This window comes from Grampus griseus, assembly GCF_964374135.1.
Source record: "Grampus griseus genome assembly, chromosome: 9".
Lineage (NCBI taxonomy): Eukaryota > Metazoa > Chordata > Mammalia > Artiodactyla > Delphinidae > Grampus > Grampus griseus.
Window position 1 is genome coordinate 58,881,733 of NC_139003.1, and position 15,891 is coordinate 58,897,623.

At 40.0% G+C, this 15,891-nt stretch overlaps 1 protein-coding gene across 2 annotated transcripts in view; it reads left to right on the forward strand.

Moving 5' to 3' along the window:
* Positions 1-15,891, forward strand: part of DYNC1I1 (dynein cytoplasmic 1 intermediate chain 1) — a 337,047-nt gene that overhangs the window by 234,856 nt on the left and 86,300 nt on the right. The window lies entirely within an intron of this gene.

The following is a 15,891-nucleotide window of genomic DNA, read 5'->3' on the forward strand; positions in this document are numbered from 1 at the left end:
ACCACCTCCTCTTTTTTGTTGGTTGATTTGTCTGAAATGGTAATTGGAGAAAGGAGTTTAGTATGAAATGGGATGCAAGGGAAGTGGAGAGGCTATATCGTTGTGTGACAGTGAGCAATTCACGTAACTTGGTTGGGAAAAATCTGTCACAACAGATTATGTTCTCTCTACCAGGTGAAAGAGAGTTGGATAGAACCACAGTACGTTTTTACAGCCAAAACAGGGTGAAGTGCACATAAACTTGAATGAGCATGAAGGTTGCGTGTCTGGGAGGGATCAGAAATGTCCAGTATACCTGTGACCGCGACTTTGGCTAGTGATGAGCCATGGAAATTAGCTAACCTTATAAATAATTCAAAGTGTTCAGCTTACCATTTTCTCAAAATATTTACAGGTTGATCAAATATTTATTGAACAATGTGGTAGGCAGAATAATGGCTACCTTCTAATACCGGAAAACTGAGTGTGTTACCTCACATGGCAAAAGGGACTTTGCAGATGTGGTAAATTAAGGCTGTTAAGAAGGGGAGATTGTCCTGGATTATCTGGATGTGCCCAGTGTAATCACAGGGGTCCTTATAAATGAAAGAGGGAGGCAGGAGAGTCAGACTTAGAAGGACATGTGATGATGGAAGGAGAATCAAAGTGATGAGATGTGAGCAAGACTCAACCAGCCATTGCTGCTTTGAAGGTGGAAGGTGGCCATGAGCCAAAGAGTGAGGCTGCCTCTGGAAGCTGGAAAGATGGCCAGGAAACTGATTCTCCCCTAGAGCCTCCAGAGAGGAATGCAGCCCTGCCTCCCCCTCGATTTTAGTCCCAACCTCCAGAACTCTAAAATAATAAATTGGTATTGTTTTAAGCCACTCAATATGGGATAATTTGTTACAGCAGCAAAATAGGAAACAAGTACAAATACCTCCTAGTCCTCAGGAAGTGCCTTGGGCACAAAGCACAACACAGAAGAGAGAAGCACATCCCCTGCCCTTGGGAGTGAAGCTTACAAGTTCAACATGCCCATTTTATTTTGCCCATGAAGAAATGAAGCCTGATAGAATTAACGTGATTTTCACAGAAAATCATCTTGATTACCAGTCCATGGATCTTTACACAACAACATCTGTATCCTATGAATAGGAAAAAAACAATCCCATCCTGCCCCTCCCACACAAGTTTTGTGTGTTACCGTACAGGCTGCTGTCCTCTGACCAGCACAACAAACCATTTAACCCCAATCTAATCTCTTTTATTTGTGAAGGATCTTCTATAGAATAACAGTCCTGCTTTTGCATTCTGAAGAGCTGGGACTCTCTAAAGTCAGGAAATGAAGTGGAGGTGGCCTTTTCTCTAGGGCAGTGGCTGCTAACCTAAATGAGGAAAACTACTTCCGAAAGGAGGTGGGTCACACAGCTATAGTCCCAGGCCCTGCTAGAACTTGAGTTTCCTGACCCCTTTTTCAGTCTCTGCCCATTTTCCTTACAGACTCTAGGGTGCCTAGATCCAGCTGCTTTTTCAGAATCTGAACTATGAATCGAGTCTGTTTCACTAAGTGACTTCCCAGCGCACTGTGTGGATTACGAAAGGAAATTAACATAGAAAAACTGTTCGGAAAGGAAAGGTGCTCTTGCTGCAGTGTTTGGAGGGTCTCACTGTTGGTGTCATGTTCAAGTGTAATAGACAGCCAACAACTGTGGATCTAATCAAATGGGGCCAGAAGCACATAACTTTTCCGCGTGGAGGAGCTATAAGAAGCTTTCTCAAGTTTTGGAGTGGTGCATGTGAAAGGAATCAGGCGAAAAGCATTCAAAGGGAGCTGGAAAATCAGGCTTAGAGATCTTGTTTTTCAGGTCTGTTATAGTCACTTTGTGAAGTACTGCAGACAATTCATTATAATTTATCACACTGATACTCTTAGATTGGATGAAGCCCAAACACAACTGAGTTAGATGCATATTAAATTACCTCTTACTTAAAAGGAGGGTGGTCTCACCAGGGCAGGATGGAGTTCATTAGCAGCCTGAGAAGCTTTTCTTAACTCTTCATTATCTGGTTTCATATTGTTCCTGGTTCTCCAGGACCATGGGACACCTTTCGTTTTTCAACTCTTGGAAAAGTGCACTGGGTACTGTGTGAATCTTAGAGCCACCGGTTCCCAAGTCAAAATACTCATCATCACAAGTCTGTAAACAAAACTCAGATTACTGTGAAAACTGCTCCTATTCATTACATAAAATCATTTCTTTTTTACCTTTTTAGGGAGAAGGAGAAAATATATTGTCCTTGTGTTTTGGGGTTTTTTTTGTTTTTTTTTCGGTATGCGGGCCTCTCACCGTTGTGGCCGCTCCCGCTGCGGAGCACAGGCTCCGGACGCGCAGGCTCAGTGGCCATGGCTCACGGGCCCAGCCGCTCTGCAGCATGTGGGATCTTCCCGGACCGGGGCACGAACCCGTGTCCCCTGCATCGGCAGGCGGACTCTCAACCACTGCGCCACCAGGGAAGCCCTTGTGTATTTTTATTTACACACTTGTGATAATTGACTGACACACACATTGAGTGTACTCTGTCGTATGTGTTTGAGAAGTATGGTCACATTTCTTCTAGCTGACCAGTACTATCACCCATAGAATTCAGTGAAGGACAAGGTTCAGACAGAATTCTATTGACAGAAGGCTTTGACTGTGCCTCCAGATTCTTTTTCCGGAACTGAGAACTTCAAACTCCATGTAAATGGCCTTTAATTTGTGCATTCTAAGTCTTGAGAGATAGGATTTTTCCCCTGGGGGACAAAAAGGACAGAAAAATCTCAAGTGCTGTAAATTTAATCATTTGATCCCAAAGGAATTTTTATTCATACATTTTTGTTTGTCTCTGGGTTTGTTTATTATTTGTCCGTCTTTGAAAAACTAGCTCAGGTTGAACAACTGGGAATTGATACCCATTTATCCATTGGTCTTCTAAGTATACATAAATGTTATGTTAAAAGAGGATTTATCTCCGCTTAGAAATGAACCACCAGGACAGATTTCTGTCCCTTTCCACACTCTACTCACTCTCAGTCGTTGGGTTTCTTGTTAAACATCAAAGAATCTTTAGTGGAAAAAAGCATTGGTGTAGAAATTGGGGGATGGGTGAGACTTGGGATTGGGTGGCAGTCACAAAAATCAGTTTACCCTTGTCTCTTGCATTGATCTTTTAGCAAGCACTTAAACTCAGTTTTTTTCTAGTCCTTTTCAGTACTTCAAAGTAGCAGTTTATCAATAGAACCAGCAAGCTAGACACAGTCCTAAGAGGTCATCTGGTTCATCTCCCTGCCTTAGGCATAAGCATATCTAAGTAATTCCAGGCAGATAAAAAGAGACAAAGACAGCTTCTGCCTTTGTACCACATTGCTTCTTGGCTGTAGGACCTCACTTTTCATTTGCTTCCCTGAGATCTGTATTCACCATATAGTTTCAATGTGAGCAAGCACCTCTTCTTGACAAATTCTTTTACCTTCTTAAATTTAGAATAATCCAACTGATTTCATGAACTGTCACAGCTGGCAAAAAAACCACCACAGTAACTCAAAAAAAAAAAAACCATGTCAAGAGCCTATGCGTAGTGGAACACTTTAGTCTTTTTTTTTAATGGTCCCCCTGTAATTTTTAACCTAAGTGGCTTGGTAATGATCTAATGTGGGATGTCCCATGACTCCTTGGGTGGATCCTCCAAATGTAGATTTATTTTATCAGCAGGGGGTTGTCGAGTGACATACGAGACTGCATTTTCTTCCTCATTTTTGGACCTCCTGTAGCACAAAACCTGAATCCTACAAATTCAGAAAGAAATTGCTCACAAAGCAAGACACAGATCTGTCATGCAATTGTTTTGAGACCTTCTTGCCAGTACAGTAATTCTGAATCCGATTAGCCTATTGTTTGTTTGTTTGTAAAAAGAAAAAAAAAAAAAACCTGGTAACTGAATTCTGTTGAATTTTACAGCTGAAAGCCATTGTTGACTTTTTTATATAGCCAAGGAAGAATTCATAGACGAAGAAGCTGGCTCTTTTTTTTCATGACTTACTCTATCGAGGAGGGAGTAGGAGGCAGGAAGCAGGGGCGGGGCGGGGGGAGACCCATATTCCTGAATGCTGTGTTTGCCCCCTTCGAAAGGACTTAGTACTTTTTCGAGAGAAAATAAACTTAATTTGTGGCTACACTTTAAGTAAGATGGTTTGATGGTAAAAGTGGAGCAGTCCCAGCCCTGGATTTAGAGAAGTCGTGTGGCTGAATCCCTTAGCATCACTTTCATGTGGTTGGGTGAGCCATTCTCAGAAACCCCAAGCATTTTTGAAGATACTAAACTGGAAACAGTCACAATTCTTCCCTCCCTTTTTTGCTATTAATCCTTCATGTTTTAACAAGCACTAAAGCTGATGCTGCCTACACTCTTTCCTGTCAAATTGGAACCTTTTTCTTCTCTCTTGAATAATCTGTTCTCTCTAGTTCATACTCATGTAAATCAAAGGGGTAGATGTCAACACATGCCATATCCAAATATCAATTTCCTTTTTTAATTAGGCAGGATTTAGACATTTGATTTGAAGAAAGCTGGTGCTTTTTAACATATTAAACAACCATATATTCATCTCTTCCTATTCTTTTTTGTCCCTTTTATAAAGCAAAATTTTGCTTTCAGCTTACACCACACCCCTATTCCAGCTTAGGCATAGCAACCTGGGTTTCATATTTCCCGAAAAGGAGACGCTAAATGGTTAGTAAATGTTTGGAAGTCTAGACTGAAAAAGCTTCTTTGACCTGAGCATGTTTCATTGAGCATTACTGTCAAAAAATGGTGCATCTCTCCACCTTGCTTTATTCACAGTAAAGTTTTGAAATAACCTAATGTATACAAATTGAATGTGGGTGTGTTATAATCCCCTCTCACCAACTGATCTCAAACTCTTGGATTTGTTGTTGTTGTTGTTGTTCAAATGTTCTCTAAGACCTAGAATATCTATGTCTAGGCCTAATTACAAGGGAAAAAAAAATCAAACCAAATTGACGGACATGCTAGGAAATACCTGACTGCCAGTACTCCTCAAAGAAGTTAACATTATCAAAACTAAGGGAAGTCTGAGAAACTGTCCCAACCTGGAGAAACCTAAGGAGACATGATGTCTAAATGTAATGTGGTGTCCTGGATGGAATTCTGGAACAAGAAAAGGACATTGGGTAAAAACGAAGAACCTATGGATAAAGCTTGGCCTTCAGTAATATTGCATCAATATTGGTTCATTAGTTGTGACAAATGTACTCATACTAATGGAGCAACAGGGAAGATGTTAACATTAGGGGAAACAGCCTGTGAGGTGCATAGCAAGTGTACTATCTTTAGAACTTCTCTGCAAATCTAAAACTGTTATAAAAAGTTTATTAAAAAATTAAGAATGATAATTTTTGTGCTGATTTCTCTACAGAACTCTTACTAGCTGTGAGGATTGACATAGGAGTGAGAAACACTTTTCCTTTTACAAATAAAGCTTCTATGGGAAATAAACTTTCCTTTTACAAACAAGGAAATAGAAATTTCCTAGTTGTTCGGCAAAGTAACACGTGGGTCATATCTAGTCTGGCACCTGGCAAAAGGAAGGTTTTCAATACCACTGTGTTTGATAGTCTGAAGCAGTTACTTCCTAAGAGTGGCTTGGCATTTTGAAGAACTTGTTACCAAGACTCTCCATCTTGCTGTTGGGTCGTTTTTTAGCTGGAACGTACACACACACACAAATTGTGTGTATAGGTCTCATTTTCACCTTGAATTTTTGGTATGTGTCTTTTTAAAAAAATTTTATTTTATTGACGTATAGTTGATTTACAATGTTGTGTTTAATTTCTGCCATACAGCAAAATGACTCAGTTATACATATATATTCTTTGTCATATTCTTTTCCATTATGGTTTATCACAAGATACTCAGTATAGTTCCCTGTGCTCTGTAGTACGACCTTGTTGTTTATCCATCCTATATATAATTGTTGGCATCTGTTAATCCCAAGCTCCCAGTCCATCCCTCTCTCTCCCCCCTCCTCCTCGACAACCACAAGTCTGTTCTCTATATCTGTAAGTCTGTTTTCATTTCATAGATACGTTCGTTTGTGTCGTATTTTAGATTCCACATATAAGTGATATCATCTGGTATTTGTCTTTCTCTTTCTTAGTTCACTTAATATGGTAATCTCTAGATCCATCCATATTGCTGCAAGTGTCATTATTTCATTCTTTTTAATGGGTGAGTAATACTCCATTGTATATATGTACCACATCCTCTTTATCCATTCCTCTGTCAGTGGACATTTAGGTTGCTTCCATGTCTTGGCTACTGTAATAGTGCTGCTATGAACATAGGAGTGCATGTGTCTTTTCAAATTATAGTTTTGTCAGGATATACGCCCAGGAGTGGGATTGCTGGATCATATGGCAACTCTGTTATTTGGTTTTTTTTAAGAACATCCGACTGTTTTCCATAGTGGCTGCACCAACTTATATTCCCACCAACAGTATAAGAGGGTTCCCTTTTCTCCACACCCTCTCCAGCATTTTTTTGTCGACTTTTTAAAGATGGCCATTCTGTATGTGTCTTGCATTGTATAGATCTTTAAGAGACTCTCCAGGTACAGGTAAGGATGGAATACACCTCAAAATTTTCACTGATTGTTGTTTTTGAACTTTTTCCTTAACACAGGGCATCGCTTTCTCTTTTTTTTTAACTTTTAAATTTTTTTATTGAATGAAAGATTCTTTAAGATCTATAGTGCTTTACAGTTTTTAGAAGTTTCACACAGATGATTTCATATAATCCCATAATAACCCTTTTTTCCTCCTACCTATATATTGCCCTCTCCCCACTGGTAACCATTAGTTTGTTCTCTGTATCTGTGAGACTGCTTCTTTTTTTGTTTTATTCACTAGTTTGTTGTATTTTTTAGATTCCACATATAAGTGATATAATACAGTATTCGTCTTTCTCTGTCTGACTTATTTCACTTAGCACGATCCTTACCTTTCATTTCCAAAATGGGACCATTTTACCCAAGAGGATCCCATCTCCTAAGGAACCTCTTATTTTTAAAATGTATGTGTATTTCATATTTCCTGAGTTGAGAAGAATGGGTTCCTGTGTCTGTGTCTCTAGGTAGGAAGTCTCTTTTGTTCGTTAAAGCACATGGGGGCACTCTCCCCTTTTCACAAGAGCTAATAACAGTTCACATCATTACTTAGGGGTATAAACACTCATTTAAGAAGGTTGTATTGAAATGGCATTTCTGATTTGGCTGCATAGTGATAAGGTGAACACAAAGCGTTTTCTCCCAAAGCAGTGACCCAACTGGTTTCCAGCTGTTAGCTGTTCAGTAGACTCCCATGAAATGATTATTTGGTCGCAATCAGTTCTCAGCAGGAAGAACCCACCTCATGGTAGGTCTCACCACAATTGGTGCTAATTAGTTCTGTTGAGTCAGGTGGTCGATCTCTATACTGGCAACAGAAGTCCAGCTGGAAAGGGGTTGGAGACTCCACGCCAAGGCCACTGTAGCAGACGGGAGCCCAAAAGCCCTCTCTGCCCTGTAGGGTTGCATGAGGTCGTCTGTGATCGTGAGTCCCACGTCCCATGGCATGAAGTCAGAAGGGGGAGGATTGTATATCTCCAAGAGAAAGTGCACCTGCATTCAGTTCAGATGCAAGGTTTCACAGTATATTGACTTCGAAATCAGCCAGGCCATAGTTCGGATTTGAGCTTTGCCACTTAAGCCCATGACGTTACTTGCCTGAGTCTGGGTTTTCTAATCTGAAGAAAAAGAGGCAAAATTACCCACCTAATAGGACTGATAGAGAGATGTATACAGCGTGCTTGGCACTTAGTAGGTGCTCAAAAATTTGGAATGCCCCCACAAGTAAATAACCATGTAATCTAGTGTGACAGTGATAATGTTCATTAGCCCTCCTAATACTAAACAAGAAAACTCTCAGGTGTTCAGTGTCAGCTTGGAGCATGATGCTGAAGGGAACTTGGGACCTAAACCTTTAGTATCCCTCTCAGTGACCTCTTTCTAAGAGCCTAATCACTTAGGAGGGAAGGGGAAGCCAGGAGAGATGTAAAAACTAGCAAGTCAAATGGAAGGAAATTAAGCAATGGCACTTTGGCAGAGGAACTTTTATTGTATCTTATGTGTCTCAGTTGGCCAGGTTGTGCAAATGGGTGCATGACCCCATGAAGGAAACATCCCAGGCATGGCCTACACGGATGCAAAAGGAGATTCATCTCACAGTGACTTTCAGCCATACTCAACTAATTCATTGTTTGCAGGTCCTCCAGATTTCTCAGTGACACAAAGCACAGACCTCCAAGCCTCTTCAAATTCTGATTCAGTAGATCCAGGCTGGGACCCAGGAATCTGTGTTTTTAATAAACTAAGTACTTATGTTCAGATAAGTTCAAGAACCATTGCTTTAAAACAGTACTGTTCACTTGACTGCACGTGGGAACTTCCTGTGCAATTTTAAAAAGTCTTGATGCCTGGGTCCTACCCCCAGAAATTCTTATTTAATTGGTATGGTTTGTGGCTTGAGTACTGGGGAATTTTAAATAGGTCCTCAGATGATGCTAAGGTACAGGCAAGTTTGGAGTAACACTGACTTAGAAAATAGCTTGAGGGGTCCATGCACCTGCAAATGATGAATAATAATCAGATGTAAAGTCACATCACAGATAAGTAAGTCCCAGCTCGACTCAAAAGTGTGAAATATGGGGCTTCCCTGGTGGCGCAGTGGTTGAGAGTCCGCTGCCGATGCAGGGGATGTGGGTTCGTGCCCCGGGCCGGGAGGATCCCACATGCCGCAGAGCAGCTGGGCCTGTGAGCCATGGCCGCTGAGCCTGTGCGTCCGGAGCCTGTGCTCCACAACGGGAGAGGCCACTACAGAGGCCCGCATACCGCAAAAAAAAAAAAAAAAAAAAAGTGAAATATGTTAACATAAGAAAAATCCCATTTCAGAAATCTTTCTGGAATCAGCGTGTAGATTATCCCATTGCCCTAGAATTTTGTTGTATTCAAAAGTTCTTGCACCGAAAGGACTAAGATTTAGAGCCTAAATTTTCCTAAATTGGCAGTGCTTGCAATATGAGTATGCCTGAATAATAATGTGGCATGAATCTCATCTTGGCTTTCACTGTAGAGTTATCTCTGGTGCTAACATTTCACAGTTTCCTCCTCGTCCTCTTCCTCATTATCCAAAGTCAGCAAATTGTCAGGACTTAGAATTGCCATCAACAACAGGAGCTATAACCAAGCATGAAGATCCATTAAACCAGAGAGACTCAGTGTCCCAGGAAGGAGCAGAGGGTTGTCAAAATAAGGACTCCAAAGAGTTAAAACATGTAACAAAAGGTGCAGTAAAACTTCTCGGAGACAATTTCTCAACCTAGATCATCAAGGCAGGACCTAGCATTACTATCAGAACTGCTTAGAAAAGATTGGTTGAGCAAAATGAAAACGTCTCTGGACCTTTGTTTTCTCTGGAAGTGTTTCTTCAAATCACAGAAGTCACTTCTAACTCTATATAGGGGCATGCAATATTGTTTATCGTCTTTAAACTGCATTACTTAATTCAAATCTTGCAACGGCCCCGAGGGAAGAGAGGCAAAGAAAATGCCCTGTTTCTAGGCAGGATAAGAACTCTCGTGCTGCTGCCATGAATTGAAAATTCAGGCGTAGAATGAGACCTCACTTTAATTAGGATGGCTACTATAAAATAAAACAAAATAAAAGCAGAAAATATGAATCAGCAAGGGTGTGGAGAAATTGGAACCTTTGTGCATTACAGGTAAGAATGTAAAATGGTGCAGCCACTGTAGAAAACAGTATGAGAGTCCCTCGAAGATTTAAAAATGGAATATGATCCATCAATTCCACTCTCAGGTATACACCCAAAGGAATTGAAAGCAGAATCTTGAAGAGATAATCTGTATACAATTACAGTATTTGTAAATATTGTATATTTACAGTAACGTTATTCACAATAGCCAAAAAGTAGAAGCAACCCAAGTGTCTATTGACAGACGAATGGATAAACAAAATGTGCTATATGCATATGATGGAATATTATTCAGACTTAAAAAGGAAAGATTCTGTTATATGCCACAGCATGCATGCTCTAATAGTAGTGCTACCTGGGTATAATAACACCTTTATGACATGCTAAGTGACACATGACAAATGTCACAAAAGGCACTCTGATTCCATTTACATGAGGTTCCTAGAGTAGTCAAATTCATAGAGACAGAAAGTAGACTGCTGGTTGCCAAGGGCTGAGAGGAGGGTGAGAATGGGGGATGCGTGTTTAATAGATACAGAGTTTGAGTTCGGGAAGATGAAAATGTTCTAGAGATGGATGGTGGTGATAGCTACACAACAATGTGAATGTACTTAATGCCCCTGAACAGTACACTTAATAATGGCTAATAATTTTATGTTACATGTATTTCAGCACAATTTTAAAAATAAATAAATAATTTGCAAATGTGCAAAAAAATTAAGGCTTAGAGGATGTATACAACTAGTAGGTATCAGAGCAGGAAGTCAGGTCTCGAGATTCCAAGTGTGTCAACCCTCCCTTTCCACCTTCAGAACCTCTCAGGGAGTAGAAACTGAAGAAGCTATTCGGGGGAAGTAAAGAGAATAATTATTTCAGGAAAGAGTGGTCAAAGTAGTCCAGACAGTTGTCCTGAAGATAAGAAATAAGGTTGTTAAGTTTCATGAGATAAAGACCATGTCAGCACACCGACTTTTCTGTTGTTGTTGGAAGTGTTTTAATTATGGATTGAATTTTTATTCTTTTTAATTTTATTTTTATTTTCTTTCTTTATTTGAAGGATAGTTGATTGACAGTGTTGTGGCAATCTCTGCTGTACAGCAAAGTGACTCAGTTTTACACACATATGTACATTCTTTTTTTAATGTTCTTTTCCATTATGGTTTATCCCAGGAGATTGGATATAATTCCCTGTGCTATACAGCAGGACCTTGTTTATCCATTCTAAATGTAATAGTTTGTATCTACCAATCCCAAATTCCCAGTCTACCCCTCTCCCTGCCCCCTCCCCCTTGGCAACCACAAGTCTGATCTCTATGTCTGTGAGTCTGTTTCTGTTTTGTAGATAGGTTCATTTGTGCCGTATTTTATTTTTTATAAATTATTCATTTATTTTTGGCTGTGTTGGGTGTTCTTTGCTGCGCACAGACTTTCTCTAGTTGTGGCGAATGGGGGCTACTCTCTTCGTTGTGATGCGTGGGCTTCTCATCACGGTGGCTTCTCTTGTTGAAGAGTATGGGCTCTAGGCGCGTGGGCTTCAGTAGTTGTGGCTCACGGGCTCTAGAGTGCAGGCTCAGTAGTTGTGGTGCATGGGCTTAGTTGCTCTGCGGCATGTGGGATCTTCCCGGACCAGGGCCTGAACCCGTGTCCCCTGCATTGGTAGGCGGATTCTTAACCAGTGTGCCACCAGGGAAGGTCCCGTTCATGCCATATTTTAGATTCCACATATAAGCAATGTATATATATTTTTAAATTTTAAAAGTTTTTAATTAAAAAATTTTTATTAAAAAAATCGAGATATAATTCACACATCATAAAATTCACTATTTTTAAGTGTACAATTCAGTTTTTTTGCGTGTATTCAGAGTTGTGTAACCATCACCACTGTCTAACTTCAGAACATTTTTATCACCCCAAGAAGTTGACCCAGACCCATTAGTAGTCATTCCCCATTCTCCCCCAACCCCCATTCCTGAGCAACCACTAATCTTCCTTCTGCCTCTGTGGATTTGTCTCTTCTGGACATTTCATATAAATAGAATCATACAATATGTGACCTTCTGTGACTTCTTAGCATCCTTTCAAGGTTCATCCATGTTATAACACGCATCAGTAGTTCCTTCCTTTTTATTGAATAATATTGCATTGTATGGTTTCACCACATTTTGTTTATTCCTCAGTTGATGGACATTTGGGTTGTTTTCACTTTTTGGCTATTATCAACAATGCTGCTATGAACATTTATGTACAATTCGAGTAGTTACATGTTTTCAGTTATCTTGGGTACATACCTAGGAGTGGAATTGCCGGGTCAGATGTTAACTCTATGTTTAATGGTTTCAGGAACTGCCAGACTGTTTTCCAGAGTGGCTGCCTCATTTTACATTCCTACCAGCACTGTATGAGTGTTCCAATGTCTCCGTAGCCTCACCAACAATTATGATATTCCTTTTTTGTTTGTTTCTTCCCTTAGCTTTCCTGAGGTATAATTGACATGTAAACATTTAAAAATTATAGCTATCTTAGAGGGTGTGAAGTGGCACCTCATCGTGGTTTGCGCACTAACTTTTGTGTACTCAGCACACAGCCCAGGTCTAGGGACGCACAATACTGAGATGCACGAAAATTCCAAGGGATTTGAAGAAAGGTCATTGGAATGAGTGGTTTCTAATCTCCCAGAAATCAGATTTTAGAATCAGCTGCTTTACATTAATTTTTTTAAAATACAAACTGAGTCAAGCAGTAGCAACAAGCTAATTCAGCTTTTGCTCCTGCACACCCCATTACTAATGGGGTGGTAACTTTCATAGATGGTAACTCGTAGAGTTTAGAAGAGTGACGTGTGTACCCTAGGATAGAGACTTAGGCATAGGAAAAGAGAGCTCTGAAAGAGGAAAGACCCTTTCCCTTCATCTCAATTAAAGTTAAATGCCCAACTCATGACTCATGTCTTGGTTTTTCCACCTTCACAACCTTCTACATTGTCAGATGCCTGGTGCTGCCTGATTGCCTGTAAGAGGTGTTTTGACAGCAGTGTTCTCCAATTACATTTGTTTCCATTAACATAAGAAATATCTTTGAGGGTTTCTTAGGTACTTGCAGAAATATATACTAGCTCACTAGTAGCCAGAAGCATCTGATCTGTCTGCCTCACAACCCTCTGACAGCTAAGCATTAGCTTTTAGGCAAATAAAATGTCAGCCACCATTAAACAGCATATGGCAACAATATGGCCATTCCCTCTCAAGGATTAACTTCTCCCCAGAAGAGATGGTACTTGAAATAAGAGATGCTTTTGAATGCAGGGCCCCTATCCCTCCTGCCCAGGCATGATGGCTGGGGAGCGGGCAGAGTGCTACACACAAAAGGACCCGGGCGACCAGATCAAATGTGAACCTACGGCACCAGCTGCCCAACCAGCAGTGACCAAAGGCTGTTTGCCCTGGGCATCTGGGTCTGTGGTTAAGGGAGAGTACCATCCTTAAGCTGGCCTGGATTAACTCTATAAAATAGAAAACAGCCCCACAGCCACTTAAAGAGGCTGAATGCAGTTGGTGTGCAGTGCGAGGAGGGAGACGTGGAGAATGGAGCCTCCGCCCGGCTCGTCTCTGTGGAATTCCCTTAGTGAGTGGGGTGAAATTAACTGCCTGGTCTCGAAATAGATGACGAGAGCGTGGAACCCTGTTCTAGTGGGTCAGCTCGTGTGCAAATGGCCATGTGGCAATATGGTTAAGGAGGAGGGCTGCCTTTGCACCAGGCAGTCTGTACAAGATTAGAAAATAAACAGTTTCCTCAGGAGCCTCTGGGTGCCCACGTCTGCGGAGGACACCAGAAACTGTCAATAGAGATAGCCTGATCCTCCAGACATAGTCTCACCACCTTGCTTGTCCTGGTTTGGGGGGACTATAGTATGTAAAATAATCAAAATGGCATGCTCGTCCTATTGGAAATAGTGGTTCCTCATGTAATAATGTCTCTGTGTTACTTGTATTGGAATATAGACGGTCAAGCTCACCACTTTTACACGAAGCTTTTAATAGGAGCTTATCATATTTCTGGGGCCTGATTTGACCATCAACATGGCCACGTAAATGAAATCACTAGCTGTGTTAAAACAGTTCGACTGTAGTCTCGGGAAAACTTACTTTGATTAAACAGTCAGCATTGTCCCAAAATTCTCATCATCTTTATCATTATTTTTCCACTTATGTAAACAACTTGATTTGAATGTTTAAAGGCCATATGTTATTTTCCAAAATAATTTCAAGGCTCTAATTTTTTTTTTTTTTTTTTTTTTTTGCGGTACGCGGGCCGCTCACTGTTGTGGCCTCTCCCATTGCGGAGCACAGGCTCCGGACGCGCAGGCTCAGCGGCCATGGCTCACGGGCCCAGCCGCTCCGCAGCATGTGGGATCCTCCCAGACCGGGGCACGAACCCGTGTCCCCTGCATCGGCAGGAGGACTCTCAACCACTGTGCCACCAGGGAAGCCCTCAAGGCTCTAATATTTTAAAGAAAAAAATAAAATAGGTAAAAAGTTAAAACTACAAACTATATAGATATGTATTCTTACAGAGCCAAGAATAACAAGGGTAGGGAAGCTTCTTGTTTCCAATTTGTTTGTCTAAATTGTATTAATCATGTAATGCTTTATTATGACACTGAATAACTGAGTGAATACAAAATTTTAAATGCCCAGGAGAGTGATGAAATTTTTAAGATAGCATTAGTATTATTAATTTTTTTCATAGAATATGTCTTCAGAAAATGTTAATATGAGAACAGCATAGAACAACAACTGTTAAATATGAGAACAACAGAAAGCCACATGTTTTAGTAGTGTCAGTCACTTTTTCTGGAATGCTTTTTTACTCTTTACCCAATAGATATAACTGACAGGATGATATCATCCTTTGCTCTTTATGCTGACAGTCAATAAATTCCATGACAATTGGCAACAACAACTAGATCAGTAGCTGTATGAACAGTGCAAGGTTGCAGGGATTTTTCTAAGACACTTTACTAGTCGCTGTTTGATGCAGACTTTCCAAATTAGAAGAGGAGCTGTCTCTGTCAGGACTGTAGTTGGGGGACTGTTCCCATGTGTCTAAAGTAACCTAAACATTTGGCTGAAAAATTAAAAATTCAGTCAATCAACCAAGTGTTTGCTACCATTAAATCAAACATCAGGGTACTTTGAAACATCTCAAGAAATGACTAAATTCTAAACTTTACATGTAGATAATTGTGATCATACTGCCTTAGAGTTTCCATATGAATAATACTATGTCAAATGTGGCATACCCTAGAGATCTATTTTTAACATTTATACATAGTCTATAATACACAGAATATTTACTATAATTAACATACTGAGCTTAAAAAAATAAGTGCAATTGATGAATCACAAATTCTCCATCATTTCTAATCTTCCAGATATAAAATAAGTATTTCTACTCTTTTTTCCTCATGGAGGGTATCGTAAAGATTGGTTTTCAGCAAAACAAAGTAGACTCTAATGGCAGAACTCTGATGCTCCAAAGTGGTGTTACTCTTTTTTTTTAGCACCAATTTGACTTTTTTTAATTAAAGTATAATTGATTTACAACGTTGTTTGTTTCTGGTGTACAGCAAGTGATTCAGTTATACATATATATATTCTTTTTCATATTCTTTCCATTATGTTTTATTACAGGATATTGAATATAGTTTCCTGTTCTATACAGTAGGACCTTGTTTCTTATCTATATTATATATAGTAGTTTGTATCTGCTAATCCCAAACTCCTAACTTATCCCTCCCCCACCCTTTTCCCCTTTGGTAACCATAAATTTGTTTTCTGTGTCTATGAGTCTGTTTCTGTTTCATAATAATTTGACTTTTTATCAAATGTAAAGAGAATTCTGAATTCGAGATGGGGGTGCTTTTCTGACATTTAACGTTTTTTGAAATGATTTAGTTAGTACTTAGCACTGTGTGTTCAATGAATGAATGCAAAGTGGACACATAATGAATGAAAAAGTGGGAATTAAGTTCTCACCTTGTGGTGTT